Source organism: Barbus barbus (genome assembly GCF_936440315.1).
Source record: "Barbus barbus genome assembly, chromosome: 36".
NCBI lineage: Eukaryota > Metazoa > Chordata > Actinopteri > Cypriniformes > Cyprinidae > Barbus > Barbus barbus.
This window is the reverse complement of record NC_136714.1, coordinates 1,531,521-1,540,000: the sequence shown is the minus strand read 5'-3', so window position 1 is coordinate 1,540,000 and position 8,480 is coordinate 1,531,521. Positions and strand designations below refer to the sequence as shown.

The window sequence follows — 8,480 nt, the reverse complement described above, 5'->3', positions numbered from 1 at the left end:
ACAGATTAACTTCAAACTCAAAGGCCTGGTTTCACAGACAGGGCTTAGACTAACTGATTGTTTCCACCGAGCGGTACAGTACAGTATGGTACAATTCAGGACCGAACATCCTGATCCAGCTTGTGTTTCCACCGCCAACAGTACCCTTACATAGGCCTGGTGTATGCCGGAAAGTAGCAATCGACGATAAAGCACGACAATAAGCACAACTCTGCCTCTTTTTGTTAAATATCAGTTTTAATGAACAAAAAAGAAAAGTACAAAAACGAAAAACAAACAATTCAGTCAAACGTATGCTACAAAGTCAGCGCTGTACTGTAAAGTTCAAAATAAGTATAAAAAGTTAAACATAACTTTGTGCTCAGCCAAAACGATATGACCAGGAACAAAAGATAGATTCATGAGACCACGAAAGCCAGTTAAATATACCCAAAATGAATTGTATGTCATGTTTAATCACTACAGAGACATCAGAGCTTGCGGCAAATGTCAGAAGGACTAGCCGTGCGTAAGGCTGCTCAAGGCGGATACATGAGCAATAAATATAAATACAAAATACTGCGTGGGAAAATGTGTAAGTAACACTATTAAGGCCTGTTTACACGGTCTGTTAGCGAAGGGACAATCGCTAACCCTTAGAACAATTTTTTTATTGTTTTATCTTTCTTATTATCATTATAGTTATCTTTGTCTTGGGGTACACTCATACAGAAAGCTTCTTATTACTCATTTATCCATGTTTCTTTCTCGCTCTGACGTGTCAATAGCTCCTGCCCACTAAAAGCACCACAGATATATTTGCATACCACGACGATATAGAAAAGGTTCAACACTTTATATCATCGCCAACATGTATATTGTCATAGCAACCAGTAATGCTTAAAGTTCAATGAACACATTTGACTAGATAGTTGATAAAACCAAAATCGGAAAAAATAACAAGACTGACTAGTGCTAATAGTATGTTTCTCTTGCTAGTGCTCTTTTTTTCTCTCTTCATGCTAAGTGCTAATCTGAATGGTGTTCCAACGTTAATCAACAAATACACCGTCCAGGTCCGTCTGTTCATTGTGTGAGGAGGATTCCAACGGTTGACTAGCAATATTTTTGCTGCTGTGAGAGCAGCTAACAGTAAAGATCTTTGTTGGATGGACAAGGTGAAGTCCCAAAAGTCATTTTAAAAGCACATAGTCAAACATATCTCAGTAATATGATAGGTCCTGTGAGAGCTGAGACCAAAAAGGTGAGAGAGAGGGGCACCCCCCCCCCCCCCCAACAAAATGCAAAAACGTGCCTAAAACTCCTTGGGAACAGAGATTACACTTAGGAGAAGATGACAGATTCATATAAAAACGTTTCATTGGAGGCAAGTAAACCCTATGCAGCAATTTCCAATGAATAATTTGGTGATTAGGGCTTTTAGAAGACAATTTAAGCACACCCCATACATGATCGGAAAATAAAACATGCACATCCTTATTAAAATCCTTAGCCCAAACAGAAAGAGATAGATGACTGAAGCAGAGGAGGGAGACTCCTCAGAAGGAAGGATTAGTTTGTGTAAAGGGTGAACAGGCAGAGAGTTCAAAGGCACCCCATACACCTGTAGCGCCGATCTAATGCACAAATACATAAAGAAGGAGGTGCCTGGCAGATTATATTCAGTTTTAAGATTCTGGAAGGATTTTAAACCACTATCATCTTAGATATTACACGCATAACATGCTGGGCAGTTTAGTCAATAAGTCTATTGTTAAAATGCATGTTTATATCTGAATTTGAAGCATATACAGTATAATTTTACACCACTTTCATGTGGACACAGAAAAGTGTCATGATATTTGTGTTTGGCACTAAATAACTTGGGTTCTTTGACATGTAAATTTTAATGTGCTCAAGTTAACAATATTGAATCTCGCGGAGCAGCTACACCCATAAAGTGTTTGTCATCTGCCGTGTGATTGGTGGAGGAGGAGGCGAGGCGGTCACATGGTCACAGTGTGTGTTTCTCGTATATGAGGGGGTTATTCATGAATGAAGCTCTGCCTGTGGGAGCTCTGGCTCAGATGTTCCCATCACCCATAACACATAGCCAGTGCGTGACATGCTTAGTGCTGCAGCTTCAGTGTTTGTGAGGGATGCATGTGGTCCTGATGTTTACTGTCAATAGCTGTCAGTGTTTAGCAGCAGAGTCCATCTGACAGATCTGTTTACACCCAGAGAGATGATGCTGTGATTTAGAAACACAGAATATGTACGTTTACTGGGCCTTCCAGAAGTATTCAGACCCCTTCATTTTGTCACTTTTTTTCTTGTAGCCTTATGCTTTTTTTTTCTTTTTTTTAATCTACAATCCATACCCTATAATGGCAAAGTAAAAAATAGATTTGTGATAATGTATTAAGAAAATACTTTAATTGCATTGCTGTGGTATAGAGTAAAATTCTCTGGATGATCTTTGAGATGTTTCTGCACTTTCAGAGGCACAAGAAATACGTTTATTTAATTTTTTTTTTTTCTCCCCCATTTAATTTTTTCTGGATTCCATTTTAATGGTTTAATTAAATTGCGATAATCAAAAGGCATGTCTAATTAATTAAATTCATGAAACATTAACAGTTTATTAACATTTTAAAAACAATATGATATTAATACCCCCCCCCCCCCCGCTTTATTTTTTTCAGATTTTTTTTGTTATAATTGAATACAAACTTCTCAAAGTGTAGTAATTAGATGAATGTAGCAAACGAAGTTCTGCACAACAGGTTTACTGTTTCAATTGAAACAAAAATAAAATAAAGTAATTATTAAAACACATCACAATATCAAAATTTTCTTATTTTAAGAAGCACATACTGTACAAAAAAAGGTTAAATAATTGTCTCTTTCTTTGTTAAACCAAACTCTTTTCTTTGCTGATTTTGGCATGAAGAGTCAGATTGAGTTTCATTTGAGATTCTGTGTGTATTTGATGATAGTTTCCTCCAATGAAATGGCGAAAAGATTGATATTATAAATAAAAAAGGTGAAAGAATGATCATTCAGACGTTCTCTTTTCAGTTGTGAGCCTCAAACTCCCGATCTGCTTCACTCGAGCACATGTGATGAGATGAACGGAGATTGAAAGCAGGTGTAAACAGGTTCTGATACGGCTGTGCTCCTCTGGTCTGCGAGCGTCTCTTTCTCCTGTTCATTTGTTCCTAAAATAGCAGCATTGGCTGTAGTGTGCAGGAGAGAACAGCTGAAGATGTCTCTCTCTCCCTGGGGGACTGCAGTCTCTTCTCTCTCTCACCCAGAATTCTCCTGTTCACATGCATTTCTCTGCGGACGCATCCAGCTCCGTGTGCACACTGTTAACTTGTGCATCCCATGCCAGCCCCACACTGCTGTCTTTCACTGAATTTTGTTTTGAAAAAAAGGAAGGGGGAATCAGGGGATATACAGTATATTAGAGCACGACCGATACCGATATTAGGGAGTAAAATACATATATTGCGTCTGCGTTTTCTGCATTGAGGAAATCATAGGGCCCTACTAATTTAGCAAATGAGTATGATAAGCTCATTGCGAGAGTAAAAGACGGAGACATTGTTTATTTACTTTATAGCTTTGTGAGACTCAAGACACCACCGCACTGCCGTCTACGTTACTGACTGCACGAGCATGAGCTCCGGGACGTGTTGCAGCTGGTATAAACACAAGCATTGACTGGCAATTGATTGTGTAGATTGTCAGTGAACTACAGCTCTGTGTAGTAAATGCTGCTCCATCTGAAAGCATGTGATGGAGATTTACTATTAATCACAGAACATCGTTCAGGAACCGGTATCGAACTCAAGGTATCGGTATCGGTATCAAATTTTTGAACGATATCCAGCCCTAGTCCTCAGGAGCTCCATAGACTCCCTCCATCTGAGCCAATATGTTCATTGGTGCATCCCAACACAACACTTGTAATGCCTCTTTAGCGCTGACATTGTATATCTCCAGCAGCTAATGTTACAGCAAGAAAACACTAACGGTGGACTGCTGCTTCTCACTCAGGGTTGCATTTATGCTAATAGGGCAGTGATTGTCACAAATGGGCGGGAATTTTTGGCGTGTACGTAGAATGAAATCTCGAATCGCTTGTTCTGAGAGACTGCTTATGATTTATTGAGATTATAAAAAAATTAGTGGGCGGATTTTTACCATTATAGGCTGGTTGTTTTCGAACATTATAGCCACACAACTGTTCAAACACCTTATAAAAGGGATTTTTGCATAATAGGTCCCCTTTAAAAGATTGCTTAAATTGTTCAAGTTTTAATTGATTTAATTAGACACCATTTATTTATGATAAATTTATAAATCATAAAACACAGAATCCAGGAAAAAAATAAAAGGGAAAACAGAATTTAGGGGAATATAAAACAGAATGTTGTGAAAAAATGTTTTGCCATATCACCCAGCCTTAAAGGGATAGTTCACCCAAAAATGAAAATTCTGTCATTAACTACTCACCCTCATGTTGTTCCAAACCTTTAAGACCTTTGTTCATCTTCAGAACACAAATTAAGATATTGTTGATGAAATCTGAGAGCTCTCTGGCCCTCCATAGACAGCAAGGATCCTTTCACCATCAATGCACAAAATGTAGCAAGGAGATCGTTAAAATAATCCATGTAACATCAGTGGTTCAACAATTCGTCTACTATCCCTTTAATATCGCCCAAGCCGGGAGAGATCATTTCACCAAATCGCCCCTGTGTGGAGTGAAGGTAGCATCGGCGAATGGGGTTTTCAGTCTCTTGTAAACTGTAGATTGGGCTGAGAGGCAACAGGAAGAGACCAGCATAAAAGGGAAAAGCCCTGTTTTATGAGCACACAAATCTGCCAGCAGCCGGCGAAGTGTTTCCTCCCCTGTCTGTGACGCACCGAATACAGCAGGCCTGCCTGTTCAGACACATTTCTACCAGCACACTTTCACACTGAGCTTTCAGCATGCGTTTCTGCCATCTTTTCAGAGTTTGATAATTGTTCATCCCTTCTTTGCTGACAGATGGAGAGTGAGATGAAGAGGAGGAAATACTCCACCAGCAGCAACGACTCTGACACCACCGACAGTGAGTGATAAACACAGACGCACGGCTCCTCACCACTGCATAACATCTTTATAGATCAAGATAACAAAGTAGTAAATAGTGAGAATATGCAGCTCATACTCAAAAAAAGAAAAAAAAAAGCTTATTTTCACAGACCCCAGTTGAGAAAAACTATGCAATTTAGTGCAGATTATGACATTTGGACAAAATGTAAGATGAAATGAGATCTCTATAACAGGATAGCAGACTACTTACTGCACGAATATCAGCTGTCACTATGTATCTGCCAGTATTGGCAAGATGATATTTAATGCTTAGTTTAATGATCAAAACATGCAATGCAGTGCAATATTGATAGATGAACATAAACATTCCTCAAAATCCTGATGATCATATTTGAAACTCACTGATTTTTCTAAAAAAGGATGTCTAGATAATCAAGTTGCAGCATTTGCTTCCATTTCAAACCGATTAAAAAATCATAGAGGTTTGGAAGAACATGAGGATGAGTAAATGATGGAAGGATTTTCATTTGTTATTCAATCTTTTGCAGGTCATGTGACCACCTGGTCACGGTCTTCAAAGAACACAGGGACCAGCAGCACATGGGTACGCCATGAGCAGAAGAAACCGTCTGAGGTGAGAAATACTGCTTCATCAACAAACACAGATATACACCAGGAGAGCTCCTAATTTAACTTAAAAATGTCTAACTAGGAGTCTTAGCTTAAAAGTGATTCAGGACCAATCTGAGAGCAACTCTGAGCGAGGAAAAGACAAAAACTTTGAAGACTGTGATTGGTTGGTTGTCCAAGAAGGAAATAAATGAGTGCTTTTAAGAGTAGGGTTTATTATAAGCCTTCACTTTGAAATTACAGGCGTAATTTTTCTGTTCTCTCTCTCACACACACATTATATATGTGTGTGTGTAACGTATTTTATAAGAAATGAACAGCGACATAAGTGCTGTAACAGACCCAAATCATCACTGCTGCATACGTGCATTTTTCCAGTTGCCAAATATGTTAATGTAGTGATTTCTGGCGCTATGGCATTTCAGCGCGGTGTCTGAGTTGTTAGCGTGTCTCTAATAAGATCGGTCACAAACATGATCCCTGTACGATCTAATGCGTAGCGTCTTATTAACTCACTGCCATGCACTGTGTGCAACACATTTCTTCGTCTTCATGTTTCATCCATTTTCTCCGCTGCTAAAGAAACTCTTAAGCCCCTTAAAAGTCCTCGTCTGTACTCCTAACAATTTCGGACCTTAAGACCTCTTTTAAGGGTTAAGATGCTTTCTGAATTACTTTTTTCTTTACTAGGATCTTTTCTTTAATTTTAAGAGGAAACACCCACATTTCTAAGATTTTTCACAGAATTGTGTCACTAGGAGCAACTCTTAGCACTAAGATTCTTCATGAATACGGGCCCAGAACTTCACAGTCAGATCTTCACATTAATGCCAGCATTTTTAGTAAGAAATAATCAATGGATTAATCAACTGAGCGGATGGCAGGGGTGTGCGATGTTTAGGAAAAAATGATCTCAATATATTTTATTATTTTTTAGATGATGATAATTAAAGTATTTTATTGAGTGCGTACCTTGACTGATTTAGGCCTTTCATGGATAAATAAATATCACACTAAAACCACCAGTAGGTGGCGGCAAGTCCTTGTCTTAATTAATGAATGATTTCTTGAATCACTCATTCAAAAGATTCATTCAGTGGCTGATTCATATAGAAATAGGGTTGCAAAATTCCGGGAATTTTCAAGACTGGAAACTTTCCATGGGAATTAACTGTAAATTTGCAAAATTGCATAACTGGGAACTAAAATGTAGAACATATTCTTGCAGCATAATCTTGGTTAAAACAAGCAGATTTAATGCCATTTCAGTTTAATTTCTACCGTACACATTGTTCAATCCCATGCACACAGCACACTGCTTTCCTCCATAACATGCACAGATCATTTCTTAAATCCTGCACTCAAAATGTCCATCTTGGTAAGTATTCATCTAAATTACATGAATATTACAACACTTGTGCTGTGTTTAATATACTGTGCAACTCAATTAGGCTATTGCCCCCCCCCCCCCCCCCCACCCCACACACACACACACACACACACACAATCCCCTCTAGTCACCTGAGACGGGGATTCCCCTCCATTCTCTCTGAAGCACACTTGCTGCATTTGAGCCCAAAGACTACATCTAAATATATTTGATCTATGGGATTCAAGTTTATCTAGTAGATACCATAAAGTGTTTATACAGCAGCTAGACGGTTTATGAGGTATGTGCTATATAGATCAAGCTGTGATGATCCTTCTGCTAGCAAGCTCTGTTATCATACAGAAGTGTACTGGTCAAAAGTTTGGACACATTACTGTTTTTAATGTTTTTAAACATTGCATATCTTTTTCTTACCAAGCCTTCATTTATTTGATCAAAAATGCAGAAAAAAACATATTCTGCAGTATTGCCGGTATTACAATTAAAAATAATGGTTTTCTGATGTAATACACTTTAAAATATAATGTATTTCTGTGATGCAAAGCTGAATTTTGAACATCATTATTACTCCAGTCTTCAGTGTCACATGATCCTTCAGAAATCATTCTAATACAGTATGCTTATTTATTATCAATTTTGTAAACCGTTGTGCTGCTTAATATATATATATAAAATATTATTATTATTATTATTACCTGTGATTGTTTTTTTCAGGAATATTTGATGAATACCGTTTTAAAAAACAAAACATTTAAAATAATCCTTTTTTAACAACTTTTTTACACTACCATTCAAAAGTTTGGGGTCAGCATCTTTTATTTTTTAAATTTTTTTTATTAATACTTTTATTCAACAAGGATGTGCTCAATAAAATGTAGTAGTAAAGACTTATATTGTTAGAAAAGATTTCTATTTTGAAGTTTTTATTCATCAATAAATCCTGAAAAAAGCATCACAGATTCCCCCCAAAAATCCAAAAGTGTCATTTTTAAAATGTGTATTAATTTGCATACATGTGAGCCTATGATCAAACAAAATGTTTGTATATACAGTTTTATAAATTTCCAATTAATTCACATAAATTCCTGGTAAGTTTCAAACTTGGAATATTTCCCAAATTCCCCAGACGAAGTTCCCATGGAAAGTTTACGGAAGATTTCCACCCCTTTGTAACCCTATTTAGAAATGAAGCAAGTGACTGTCTTTATGAACGGATCATTGAATCACGGACTCACTGCAGTTTGCCTTGAGATGCATAAATGTTCTGATCTGGCTTTGTTTGGAACCGTTTTTACTGGCGAAGCAAAAACAGACAATATTGTCTAAAATGTAACTCACTTATAGGCTTTTTTGCATATACTCATGCATACT

At 37.5% G+C, this 8,480-nt stretch overlaps 1 pseudogene across 1 annotated transcript in view; it reads left to right on the top strand.

The window, feature by feature from the left end:
• LOC306856081 (protein Jade-1-like) overlaps window positions 1-8,480 on the top strand; it is a 43,538-nt pseudogene that overhangs the window by 1,400 nt on the left and 33,658 nt on the right. Inside the window, exons 2-3 of the transcript XR_013785771.1 lie at window positions 5,042-5,105; window positions 5,638-5,723. The product of XR_013785771.1 is annotated as a protein Jade-1-like (transcript). The remainder of the gene's footprint in view (window positions 1-5,041; window positions 5,106-5,637; window positions 5,724-8,480) is intronic.